At 37.0% G+C, this 14,647-nt stretch overlaps 1 protein-coding gene and 1 long non-coding RNA gene across 6 annotated transcripts in view; one reads left to right on the forward strand and one right to left on the reverse strand.

The window, feature by feature from the left end:
* LOC107997257 (serine/threonine-protein kinase NLK2) overlaps positions 1-14,647 on the reverse strand; it is a 180,519-nt gene that overhangs the window by 95,154 nt on the left and 70,718 nt on the right.
* On the forward strand, positions 2,571-13,804 carry LOC107997285 (uncharacterized). Of its 5 annotated transcripts, none has more exons than XR_009829095.1 (6): positions 2,571-3,275; positions 3,952-4,419; positions 4,522-4,821; positions 4,937-6,225; positions 6,606-11,247; positions 11,326-13,804. It is a non-coding gene; the product is annotated as an uncharacterized LOC107997285 (long non-coding RNA). The 5 variants fall into 5 exon arrangements; XR_009829096.1 differs by lacking the exon at positions 4,937-6,225 and having other exon boundaries at positions 2,580-3,275; positions 4,522-4,607; positions 4,751-4,821; XR_009829094.1 differs by having other exon boundaries at positions 4,522-6,225.

Below are 14,647 nucleotides of genomic sequence, written 5' to 3' on the forward strand. Positions count from 1 at the left end.
TTTCTACTAATTTTTTTTTTATTTTTTTTTTAATTCCTTTCAATGGAAATTGGATTGTGAATATTTATGTATAAAAATTACGTGCAAGGACATAACACGGAATATAATTATTCGTTATTATATTTAACCAAAAATTTAATCCAATACAAAATATTCGACTAATTCCGATGAAAATTGCAAAAATTGAATTTTCTAACAATCTTTACATAATATTAAATTAAAAAGTTTATTTTTTGTTATATCTGTTTAAATTATTAAATATTCAAATTTGTATTATAAAGTCACCAGAAATTCACTAGAGCTAAGATCAACGCGCGGGAAATTTGAATACGCGTGGAGACCACGATCGGATTAAACTTCGAAAATCATGAATACGTTCGATTACTTTTCAGCTTTTCTAGACTAAGTTGCATATACTCGCATATTCTCTCGAATGGAATATCGGATATACGTGCCGGACAGTGGTTATTGTGCGTACGTGCTCCATATTGCGTGTTAAGCTTTCTGTGCTGGCACAGTACCGGATGTTCTCGACTTTATGTATTTTATGCCAGATACCGTGGACACGTGAACCGCACTGACGATAAGGAGAAAGAGGAAAAACGATAGCGATAAGTGGAAATTCTGGTGAGCTTGACTCTAGGGTACTTGCTTGGCTGCTCAATTGAATAATGTTAGTATAGATTAAACAGATTCGCTTAATGTAAAATTTTGAAGAAGATTTAATTTTACGGATATGAATATTTAAGAATTTTTTTGAATTAATTTTATTTATGTATTATGTAAAAAAAAAAGTACAATTATACACCAATTTTTTAATGAAATTCTTAGATTTGTAATCTATGAAATAATATAAATATAATATTAAACAATAAATGCTTTATATAATAATAATAATTGATGGCATCAAGAAAGTTCTGAGAATGGAATTTTAATAACAGACATTATCAAAAAGCAAGAAACGTATGAAGATTATAGAAATTTGCTGTTTAGTTGTAATTTGTACTAAAATTCAGGGCAAGCTGAAGCATTAGACGGGTACAGCACGATTTAGGTTTCTAAATTCGCGAGCAACGTAATCCTAAGCCGTAAAACTAAACCACGTGAACCTTATCTATGTTTTACAGCCGTGCTAGGTTGTGATTCTACCAAATCCATCTAAATCTATCTGAAACCTGGCTCGAACAGAAGTTCGAATCGTTAAAACGACTTAATCTCGTTTCCGCATAATAATGTGTGTATCGACATGTAAAATGTATGGAATTCGCACGATAAATCAATTTTTACGAATTTTTCTCGTTCTATTTTTCCTGATTGAAAAAAAATAGTAAAAATTTTTCAATATATTTTAAAATTTTTAATTATTTAACATTTTTTTTTGATTAATTTTCAAAATCGATTTATTTTATTCTATTAATCACGCTCTATACGTGTCATCATTAATTCGATTAAAAAATCAAATAAATATATTTATATCATAAACTTCAAAAATCAGAAATAATAATTATTTCGTTATTAAAAAAATAGATTTTATAATTAACGACTTCGTACACTTCAACTAGGCCTTGATACTAGAAATAGACGTTGTTATTAGGTCATCGAATAGCTTTACAATCAATTACATAACGATATTTTTTCAAAAACCAATATATTTGCTTTAATTACTTACTTCGCTGTCAAGAATGCAAGACAAAAATCAATATCTTCCACCTTTTAATCCAATTCTTAACCACAAACTTGCAATGCAACGAACAAAAAAAGAAGAAATTGAAGCTTCCTTTTTCCTTAATTTAATTCAATCGTCAGAAAGCTCCCTCGATTCAAAACGAAATTATATTTACGGCGAAGTTTCTTTCGAGCTTCGATTAGAAGCAGGAGAAAGGTTATTCGGCGCGAAACAACGGCTTTTTTTAATTGAACGATCGAACTTACAGCATGAAAGTTAAAGAGAAGAGAGGGAAGACTGCGCACCGAAAAACTAGGACGGTTCGATAGTTGCCGGGGCAGCGTTCCACGATGAGCTCTATCAACGACGTAGCTTGAAACTAGTTTACGAAATAATCATGATACGAAAAAAGAGATTGGTCAATCCCTATGATCCCTATGATCCCTAATAACTTCCTCCGCCAATAGCTTTTCGCGAAAGATTCCTAGTTCTAGAACTAGTTTAACTTGTAAATGTTTGCAAATGTCTACTCTCTATTTAATTAGTAACATATATGAAATTCCAGGATAGATTTCTAAGATTTTTAGAAACATATTTACGTTTTTTTTAAATTAAATTTTATTTTTGGCTATTTTTATTTATATTTTAAATAATTTTGGAAACCAAGAATATAAAGAGGTTATTTCTATATTATATTATTAATATAGAAATTTAATTTATCTTTAATAAGTTTAATATTTTCCCAAAATAAATTTAAAAAAAATCTTAGATAGATAAATTTGTGATGTATAATAATTCTGTATTATATAAAGAAATAGAAATTAAACTTTTTATAATACAATAATTAACACTAGAACTACCAAATCGAGTTAAATTGATCAATGTTAGATTTTTGTTATTGTTCGTTAGATTTATTATTATTAGAAATTATCAAATTCTTTTAAAAATCAATAAAAAACATCAAATATATTCGTGTATATATTATAAGTTGGCAGTTCTAATGTTGTTGAAATTAGATAAATTAGAAGTAAACATTTCTCTATTTACACACCTTGCATTCCAAATTCACGATCAAAAATCCCACATCAAAACACGCTCTTCCACATCATAAACCTCTCACACAAAACATTTCCTTACACACAAGTTGTTTACGAGTTTCAAGTGGTCGCGTCACAAGACTCCCTCCATGAGTAAAAACTACGCAGTAACGTGAAAAGAGAAGCATGGACGTTCACCCACGCGCGTGGTATTTATTACGAAAAAAGAACACAGTGTACCGAGTTACGCGTGGACACTCATTCTCAGAGTTTGTCTTCGTCGGAGTGCTCGGGACAGAAGGATGAAAAGAAAAAGGGACGAGGCAAAAAGGCAGGAAAACAGCGTGGAACAATAACGGTGCACGTTTATCCTCGGACGACAGAGCACGCGATGGATTCCTTTGTAAGTGGACGTCCCCCACCATCTTGGAAAGCCACTTAAACGCGCCTGCGCAGTTGCAACATATGCGTGCACATACCCATGGGGAACATGGACATCTGCGCGGGAACAGCTGCAATTGGCGAACGATCAGTCTGGATGCAAAGCATTCCCTGTGGCTAATTCAATTTCGGTATGTTTTTGTAATTAAGAGTAGAGAACAGACGGTGATATATATACCATATTATGTAGAAAATGTTGATATATTTGTGAAGCGTTTTTTTGAAGAGTTCATTCTTGAGCAAATATAAAAGTTGGCTTCTCTTTAGGTATTTATATATATATATATATAAATATATAATATAGGTTATGTGTCTGTACATTAATTATACATTAATTATATTACTTCTTTATATGTTGTATTATATGTGTATTTTTATACATATATTAAAGAACAAACACAAATATTGATATTTCTATGTGAAATATATATTCTACATACATTATACATGTATTTTTGTATCTTTTTTACAATTCAAATCAATTCAAAATTAAGCATGATAGGATTTTAAAGAAGTTTATAAAAGATAAGTTTAAAATTGAATATTTTATAGTTCTAATTGGAATTAACTATTATTTTGTCAAAATATATCAAAATTTTCTTTTTATATATCACATATTCCAATATTTTCATCCTAATATATATATATATATCTTTCAATCCTTCTATCTTTCAATCCTAAAGAAATCATATACATATTTCACAGGAAAAAATGCAGAAAAAAATTATTCATTTCTTTCCTTTCTAATATGCTTTTTAAATCCAATAATAAATTAAAATCTAACTCTCATCTCTTCTTCTTTTTCAGATAACTCAAATTTGAAGCCCAATAATAAATTTTACATACTCCAAGCCTTTGATTTCACCTCCATCCATTGCGTCATTCCGAATTAAAACAATCTCCATTGAACAAATCAAAAGAAAAGGAAAACCAAGTACTCCAAAGTAGCCGATCTCGAAAGCGAGAATTAACGAGCGATCTCGAAATCGTGAGGGTTGTCTTAATTAGATCGCGACTCCGTCTTCGTCGGTGTTCTTTTTCAAACTCGAGGGCACACGCTGTTGGAAATCGTTGAAACGATGCAGAAATAACGAGAACCGGAAAGGAGAGAGAAAGAAAGAGAAAGAGGAGTTTGAAGTGCATGGTGGGCCCTCGACCGATCAAAGCAGATTCGCAAAGTTGGCCCAAAGAACAAGGAATACCGAGTGGCTCTCCTCTCGTCGAATGTATCAACGATCAAAGGGTTAATACGCGTTGGAAACTCCTTTTTTTCCGGTAATTAAACTTCATCCCTTTCTGTCGTGAGCTTTACTTGCTTGGAACTATCCTTGACACTTTATTTTCATTGATGAATTCTATTTTTTTTTTCTTTTTTAGTTCTCAAAAGGATTAATGCAGTTGTTTTGCAAAATTTTCGTGATCGAGAAAGAAAATTAAAAAGTTTATTGAAAGAAGAAAATTTTGTAAGAAATTTAATATATTTTTAATCAATAATTGAAAAGAAATTGGAAGAATAATGGTTAATAGATTTTTTCAAGTAAAAATTTTTTTGTGAAATAAAATTCATGATTTATACCGAATACTAAAATTTTATCAAAAATAATAGAAAATGCAGAGAATCGCAATAAAATGGATGCGACACCTACGCGTGGCTTTTAGTAACCGGAATAAAAAACGGTAAATGGTTCTCCAAAAATAACCCTTACAGTTCTTTTAAGCAGTCTATAAGACACTTCTTATATACGTCTTCGTGCAAAATTCATGAGTGCACTTTTATCTTTCTCATTCATAGAATCCTTACAAAAAAAAAAAGACCATACGAACCGAGTAAACAAAGTGAAATAAAAATAAAAAATTGCTATTGCTCAAGATTTCTGGATTTAAGTCCAATAAAAATTTTATTGCAACGTTTCATCAATAAACACTGCATTGAGATCTTCAAACGATTGCAATTACATAATAAACCTAAGTCTTACGATAACCTTAACCTTTTGAGATCTATAATTAAATATAAATAAATATGAATATATATAGCTTGCAATAAAAATATACTTCGCAACAAAGTATAAAGGAGTAATGATATTATTACAATCCAACTACAATAATCTATCCGAATAGGTAATCTAAACATAAAATTTGTTGAAATTTTATCTAAACAGACTAAACGTTGAACTTACTAGAATAAAATCTATGCGCAATCACATTGAAAATTGAATTTTCGATACAAAAAAAGAAAGAAAGAAAAAACAACAATGGCGTGCTTTTTAACGTGGCAAGAAGAAGGAAAGATTTCGAATAAAATTTCAAAAAGGAGAAGGAAAAAGATAAAGGAGCGAAAACTCGAGGTGGAAAAGTCGCGGCCGCAGGCCACTGAGGTCGGCTCGAAAGCACTAAAAATCCACGCAACAGGTCGTTCTGTTTAGCCGAGGATCGAGACTATGCGTTTGTGTCTTCGCCACGCACGTGTTTCCCCTTCCGTCTCGTCTTTGCACGCACGTGTATCCTCCCACGCACGGAAGTAACCCGTTCCTTGCTCGCCAGTATAACGAGACACGAAGAGAGGAACATTGCAATTCGCAGCTTTGGCTGCTCGATTCAGTTTCAACCTTATCATTTATATTCTTCCTCATCCGGAAACTTTAACTACGTGATATTTTAATATTTTAAAATATTTTATGTATAATATTTTATAAATACTCGGAAGATTATTTATTTTGAAATCGATCGAGTTTCTACCATCTTAAATAACATTCTTACTTTCCCAAAATTAAAAATATGTTTCAACTGTGTGCGGTCTTAATTATCTTAAAACGAGGTAAAAATATTGAAAGAGCAGGAATACCTCGTTAATCAGAGAAGTAAGTTGTAAATTAATCAGGCTTATAGGAGCGATGTTAATTGCGGCATGTTGTACCTTGATGTAATTAGCTTGGAAGCTCACCTGGACACGCCCAGTGCACCCGGACCAGCGAGATCAATTTAGCGTGTGACGTATAGATTATTGCGCGCCTATGCAACAACGGTTGATGGTACTCCTCTGTCTCTTCACAATGCAAACCGTGTGCTTTCGGTGTTCCGAAGGTTAGCCAGGATTTCGATCGGCTTTGTTGCGAATCCGATGACAAAGTGACAGTGTATCATTGTTGCACAAGACGAACCATAAATGGAAATTATGGGCCAAGTCTCAAAGAGAATCCTCTAAAGGATTGAAACGTGTCATTTCCTATATCAATTTCCAATAATATCGAATCGTCGCGTACAATTTTTACGTATACGATCACGATCGAATACAAATTTAACTTTCAGATGCTTGGTTGCATTTTCAAAATTCCATACTTCGTTTCCAATAATAGAATTTGTTCGATAGCAGAATGATTTCTTAACTGTGTTCGTTTTAAAAATTATACAAGTTATCATAGAAAAATTTAAAAAGCAATTTAGAAATTCGTTCTCGTTTCCAGCCACTTCCGTTTAACGAGAGGCATCGATGAGGGAAACGGAGAGGAGCAAACCAGTTCAGAAAACGTTGAGAAGCGGTATCGCACGGTATATCCCTCCTCTCGGCTAAGGGAATTTCAAGCTCGGCAGTCTGGCTGGCTCGAAGCGGATCCACCGGTCTGGAAGGAGGAAGGTCTGCTGGTTTCCCGATGGAACGGTCCTCTCTCTCTCTCTCCTCGTCCCAGACATTGGATATCTTTGTCTTTAGCCACGGAGGATCTCGCCAAGGTGTTTCAAAGGAAACATTATTCTAACATGCCCGTTTCGTTCGCCGCCAGTCGGCCTGATGGAAGTGGAGCATATCCTAGCAATGGAATAAGATCGGGTGTGTAAATATTTAGAGGCGGAGAGAGCGTTGGTAGATTTTCCTGAAAATTTCATCGTTTTCCCTTCGGAAATTAGAGGTCCAATTACGTACAACTAATGCATTATTTCCCTTATTACCAAAACCCACACGTCAGAAAGAAGAATCATTCGACATGAACGCGTACAATCAATTCCAAATACCCGTTTTCAAATCCTCTGAAAATCCCCCGATTCAAAATTTCTAAAAAAACGACCGCCAGATCCAGAAGTGGAAGAAAAGGCGATATCCCAGAAGACCAGAGTGCCCCTCCCTTGTCCAATTACCGGGAAACGGGAAGCTGAGCGGTAATCGGTGTATCATAAGCGCGGGGGAGGAAGGGGTGACGGAGATAAAGATAGATCGCGGGTATCGGTGTCCGGCATAAAGGTTCCAATTAACGGTTACACGCGCGATACGCGTGTTTGAAGCTGCGTCGAGCGACAACGGGGACACACCGTCGGCCATTAGGCCTGCGTAACGACGGACCAGAGGGTTGGTACCTCGGTTTGCAGTGAATGCGCGCGCCCAAAGGGGACGAGGTTTGCGCCGTGCATACACAGACGATAAACAACCGGCCCCGTATAAGGCCTGTACAAACTTGTCAGCGTGGTTGACGATGATTTACGAGCGGACTCTCGTTTGAAAGGAACGTGGTGGTGGTGGAGGAGGGCTCCGTATGAAATTCTAGCGCTTTCCGCGATCGAGAAACGCGCGCCGGTAATTATCCGGAAAGAGGGGGATCCTCCATCTTTTGAAGCGTGGAGACGAGATTTCGAATAAGTTTTTCGGCTCTGAGTAAGGTATATCGTAGTTTGGATATGGATATTTGGAAATTGAAGTTCGTATGTATAAGTCGAAGTAGAAGAATAATAGAAAATTTGTAATTTTTTGGAACTTGGATCCTTCGTGCACGGAAAAAAAGAAAAATTGGTCCGAAATTTCGTGGAGAGATGTAGCCCTTTGTTTTAATTATCGCGATCATTTTCGACTGCGGTCGATTCGTCGAAAGGATTCGTTCTCGATGGAGAACAATGAGCATTTGTGTTGGAAGCAAGCGATGATGAAAAGGGAATGGGCGAGAGGGAGTATGTATGGAATATGATTTGGTGCATGGGAATTGTAAATGGAGGCTGGGAACGTTGGGGGTTGGTTAATGATGTTGGGGATGTGATAGACTTTGGGAGAAAGTAATATCGGCCAAGTGAAAATAGAAGTATTAGATTACAAATAGAGAATGCCAATTTTACGAATAAAAGCGATCGATAAGAAAATGTTAAAAAATATCCGTTAACTTGTAACTTTTGAAGAAGAGAAATTCTTTGAAATGCATTTAACGAGTGATCATCGTGGAATTGTTATTATTTTTACGATAAGAAATACGAGTATTTTTGATATACAATCCAAGTACAACAATATACGATTTGTTGAAATAAAATCGTCGTCCAAACGGATTAACCACTCGACTGATCCATCTGCAATCACATTGAACGTAGGACAGCAAAAGGATTAAAGAGTGTATCTGGGAATTTTCCTTCGTATCCGGAATACAAACAATCTCAATCGTTGGCCAAACAATTCTTCGGTTCAATTCGAACTTGGAACAGAGAAACTTAAAACCGATCACGAATCGAGTTAACCGAACACTTAATCGTGAAAAAAAGGAGAGAAAAGAAGAGATGAATTCGCTTTGAATTCAATTTGATAGCTCGCATAATTACGACTGCATCGATCCGATCGGGGAAACGGTATTTCGAAAAAAAAAATAAAGAAGAAAAAACGTGACGAGGCGTTACGCACCAAGTGTGCCAAGTACAAAATATGCGTGCAATCCGCGTTTATGCACGTCGAATCGAAGTCACGGTACGATGGGAGACATCGATGGGAAACAGTTTGGACATTGTTGGCCAGCCAACAACGTCCCGTGTACAAATATGCTCTCAGATCTGTTCGGATCATGGTGCCATAAAACCTCGAACTTTCATTCGATTCTTTCATGGATTTAACGGAAAGTATTATTCAGTAATTTCAAATCAGATGTTGACTTACTTAAAAGTGTAGAAAGAAATTTTAAATTCTCTCTGAAAATTCAAAATTCTTTCGAAGGATGATCAGTTGTTATTATAAAAAAAAATATCAATAAGTTTTTTATAACAGAAATATGAAATTCGTTGAACCCCGTACACTCATCTCCACGATATCACGTCGATATCAAATCGATATCCTCGATATTACGGAGAAATATCGATTTCTTGATACGTAGAAAAAACAATTGTAGAAGCGAAAACAAGCTCGTGATGGACGAGCCATTCAAAATCATCGCGAAAAATATTCGTCAAGGGTTGATACATTAATACTTGGTTTGCTTTGTTATCGTAAAATGGGCGGATAGATTCGATTGAAAGTTCTCCAGTTTTCCACGTTCGGGGCGCGAACGTTCGCAGGACGGGATCGAAGGCAATTGTCTCCAGTTAGATCGGACAGTAATAGGATTTTAGCGATCGGATACATCCAACATCTTGTCACGACTGTCCCCCGCCTTGAACGGCTCGTCTAGTCGAATGTTATCGACAGCTCGAAGGGATGGCTTGATGCCCTGCACAGCCTTCGACCTGTCGGATTCATCGTAGTGGCGAAATGAAACAATCCGTGAAACGAATCCGTGCGATGAGACTTTACCTCGGCCCACGAACTATGTCCACTCGATTCGAGGGAAGGCAAAGTGCCTATTGAAATTTTAGTATGGAAATCTGCTCGATGGAAATTGTTTTCGTTCCAAGAAATTATATTTTCGATTAAAAACAATAATTTGTTTCAAATTTCGCTGTCGACGCCAATTCCACAATTATTTACTAGAAGATACTACGCGAGAAAAACCAATATTTCCAAAATATTTAAATTTCAAACCGTCTCTCTCCTTAAATTATATCCAGAAAAAAAAAAAGAAGAAAAGAAAGAAGAAAGAAAATATGTTTTAACCACCCCTAATATACGTAATACCATCCCCACCACGCAAAAAATCGAAACTAGTTTGCACAAAGTTCGTTCACCCGTGCGGGTTCTATCATCTATTTATCGCGAAAGAGAAAGAGGAAAAAAGAAAAAAAAGGAGAAAAGATAAGTTTCACGGTAAAAAAAAAAAAAAAGGAAAAAAAGAAAAAAAAACAAGTTGAGCCGGTCGAGCTCCAGCTGGCAACGTCTCGGCCAAAATCGATAACGCGATGATAAGCCGCTTTGCGGCTGGTTTCTTGCCAGGCCACCTTCTGCCGCAGTTTCCATCGTCGATCCTCCACGTTGCGCTTTTCGTGCCATTGTACCCTTTGTCTCCTCCGCGCCGCTCACGATCGAGGAACAACCCTCGTCGTGTCGTGCGGGGGTGGCGCGTGCCTCGACTAGGGAAAGAGAGCGACGATTAAACGGCGTGACGTTCGTTGATCGACAAAGTATTATTCGAGAATTATCTTTACATTTTTGTCGCCAGATGTTCAATTTTGTGGCACATTTTCGTTCAAATTTCGCATAATATGCAATTGGTCGCGAATATTCGTGATGTAAAAATTATGCAACGATAGGAAAGAAACTTGATTGAATTTTGTACGTGTAATTGATTATATCAAAAAATTTAAAATAACGAACGAAGTGAAGTGGTTTTTAAATTTGTAAATTTGAAAAAAGTGCAATAATCCAATTATTGAATTATTGAACTAAAAAGGATCTTCCTAAAAAGAATTAATTCAAACAACAATTCGCTTGTTGTTAGATTTTGACAGAATAACATTCCCGCAAGCAATGCTGCTAAAAATATCTTTCCTACAATAATCCTGACTAACGATAATCTTCTCCCCCAAAAACACGAATAATTTCTCCGAAATCCAATTCCAAATCTCGCGCTTCCAAATTACTCCATGACTCACATCTCCAAGAACCACCGTCTCACCACCCCAAATCCATCCCGATCGATTCGACCGAACACATCCCTCCCCCAACAAGAAAAGAGCCCATTAATTATTCTTCTCCAAAGTTGTTGGAACACACCCCTCCCCCCCAATAAGAAAACTCTGGAGGAGGAGAAAAACATCTGGCAAGGGGTGGCGATTCTTCTTTCCAACCCACTTGAAATTAAAAGGTAAACGGAACGCGAAGAATTAAAAGCGGGCAGAATCCACCCCCTTCCAGCCGATCGATCCATCCCCTTCCCACTATCACCGCCCTTCTCTCGCAGCCACCACCACCACCATCACGATTCGCAACAACTTATTACGGTAAGTAACAGCGGCCAAATCGGCCAAGTTTCGTTGCTCCTTTGCTCGCCACTTATCGATCCCTTTTTTCCTCTTCAGGATCCACGTGAGAACAGGCTGTGATCGGGACAAGGGCTCGAGAGACAACGAACGAGTTGCTCTGTCGAGGCTGGTCGTGGGTGGGTCGTTCATCCCTCAAGATTTGGAGAAAATTCCCAAGTGGAGAGGAAGCATTGATTAAACGCTGGCCGTTGGGGGTTGAATGGTGGATGGTCGAGGGATGCTGTGCGGAGATGGTTTAAGGGCGAGTACGAGGGTTCTTCGCACCAATTTCGATGTAAGAAGGGTAAAGTTTGGAGAGTTTTTCGGTTGAGGTCGAGTCTAAGAATTTTGGAAAAATTTTGGAAGAAGATCTTTTATATATATATATATTTTTTAACTTGGACTTGTTTTTCCAATTTTTGATAAGCACGATACGATGATGCGAATTTTTGATTCATGGATGATTTAAGGAAAAGGTTTCTCGAAACGAAGATTTTCGATAATTCATTAAATTCGTTCCAACAATGATAACGATAATAAAGAAGAGAAGAAAAATATAATTTTCCCTCCAAACTTTTCTTTTCCCAAGAAGCATTTATCTTTGTTACCCTATATCATTTCACGATTGCTCGTGACATCCACTACCAAAGCCGAAAAAAACCCGCAAATGGGAAAATAGACGGAAATCTACACACGATATCGATACAAACTATACCAGAAATCAAGCGTTGTGGAATTCCAAATTCGATTATCGGGGAATTTCGATTGAATTCAAAGTTTTACGGTCCGTCAAATTCAAACTGTATCAAAAAAAAAAAAAAAACACAAGAGAGAGGGGAAAAAAGAGGAAAGAGAAAAGGAAAATATAAACAGAAAAAAAATACCACTCGACCATGCTTCTGAATGGTAAAACAAAAAAATTTCGATCTCAACGTGCTGCATACAGTAACTCGTTAATATTAATATTTGGACGCGTTGTGTGCCAAGGATTAATTATTGCGAAATATTCTTTACAGTTGAATAGAAATATAAATTTTATCCACTTAATCCTCATAGTTCTTTTCGAATGAAAAGGATTAAATAATCAAGAGAATCGAATATTGCAATAATATTTAAACGATAATGAACAACAACACGTTTGTGCAACTCTTAATGGATATAGGGAAAAAAAAAACAAAACAAAATTTAAAAGCAAAAGGATTAAACGAAATTACTTACTCGCACGGAAACGTTGTTACGAACGAATACGAATCATCGCAAAAAAAAAGAGAGACGTCCAAATACTCGACACGAATCATTTACGATTTCAACGAACGATTTTTACACACTTTGCGCGCGAGAAAACAAAAACAAAAACCTCGTCGATATTGCGCACAGTAATTCGCGACAGTGAGGGGAGAACGCGCGAGGAAAAACCTCGTCGCTAACGAAAACGATTCGAGAACGAATCGTGCGCGGCTCGAGGGGGTATTTTTCGAGCGGTCGCGCGCCATTATCGCCCCTCTCCCCTCCCCTCCCTGCTGTAACCATGGGTGGATGGATGGACGGCCACCACCGACCATATTCCTATTAATAACCTCGCCCCTTGTCCCCCGATTTTTTCGAAAAACCGCGGGAAACGATTCGCCGGATCGGAAATAAATCGGCTCGGCTCGTTCGAAGATTTTTTAATCCCGGTTGTCGCGCGACCCTCCATCGCTCTCCTTCCTATCTCGCGTCTCTGTCCCGCCACGGATCGATCGAGAGAGGGAAAAGAGAATCGTTGAGGGACGAAAATGATCGACTTATGAATTGAGTTAATTGATTCGAATTTACTCTTTTCTTTTTCTTTTTTTTTTTTTTTTCGAAAATTGATCACGGATGTGGGGAGAGGAAATTAACCGGATTTCCGAATTTCTGAATGCGAAAGTTTCGACATTGGCCTTCCCTCTCTCTCTCTCTCTGTCTCCCTTTCTCTCCCGTGAAAACTGGTTGTGAACTGGTTTCGAGCATCGAGGCGAATCGATGTTCGCCCCTTTGTTTTCTTCGAATCGTTGTTCCGTATTCATTTGAAAATCATTTGAAAAATCCCAGTTTGGAATAACCGGAGGAGGAAAGGCAAATGGAGGAAAGGTAAATTGATTTTTATTATTATCGTTTGCGACATTTGCGTTGAAGAAAAAATAGTCGATCGTTTGTGTCGAAACGATTGTTAGAATATCGGTATTTATAGTTACGAAATTTCGATTGTTTCTTGGCTAGAATTTATTTCTAAATATTTCAGAAAGTATAATAATACACATTTTCAGATTGTCGAAAGGAAAAAGGATTATTGGATATAATTTCTAATACTAAAATGCTAAAACGATTAAAACAATATCATATATATATATATATATACATAATGGTTGATATTCGTAAGATCTGGTTAATAATCGAAATTACACGGATTACAGGAATTCTAGCAGTTCACAATGGAATTTAATATTCCAATTTCTATTAATATAATTTTCATCAGATTACAAACTGCATCCCATACAAAACAATTATGTCACTATCGTTGGATTTATTAAAATTATTACACCCCTTCCCTTTTCCCTTTCCCTACTTTTCCAAAAAAATAACAAACCCGCCTTCTCTCGTCCCGAAGAGATTTCGCCTCGAAACTCGGCGAGCAGAGGAAGGTAAGAGAGCGTATCGAGCTCGAAACGAAATTTTCAAGTTTCTGGGTTAATTGGTTTTTGCGTCGCAACATCCACGTCGCGTCCCCTGCAATTCGGATCGATCGATCGATTCAAAATTCTATCGAAATTCCCGTCAAGCCAAGAAAAGCCGATCGATTCCCCTCGACTCGAGTCGATCGATGGTATTCACAAGTCGTGGAATCAGGGGACGAACAGGGTTGGACGAGATGGAATATTTATTTGACCAAGAGGGGAGGCTTTCTTCGGGGGTGGAAGAGGAGGATTCGATGAAGTCGAGCCGTGTGGCGGGGGAAGATGGATGGAGCGCGGGTGGATCTCGTGGAGATTCGCTTGCTTCGGGATATCTGGGTATAATGGAAAGAAAGATGTACGTGATTTCGGGAAGGGGAAGCGATCTTAACCCATTTGTATGTATCAAGAAACCGCACGTGTGCTCTTTCTCCCTTCTTTATTGGAACGGCTTCGCTCTCCGTTGAAATTATTGCCATTTCGAACGAAAAAAAAAAGTTTCTTTATACTCGATTCGAGATGGAGAAATATCTACGATACGTAAAATAACGATATGCAAAGGGTTAACAGAAATTGTTGCCGGAGAGATGGTTATGTGGGGCGTGTTTATGTTATGGAATTAAATAGCTGGTAAATTGGAAAGTAATTAGCGAAGGAAAAAAGTTGGACGTGACTCGAAAAATGTG

This window comes from Apis cerana, linkage group LG3 (assembly GCF_029169275.1).
Source record: "Apis cerana isolate GH-2021 linkage group LG3, AcerK_1.0, whole genome shotgun sequence".
Taxonomy (NCBI): Eukaryota; Metazoa; Arthropoda; class Insecta; order Hymenoptera; family Apidae; genus Apis; species Apis cerana.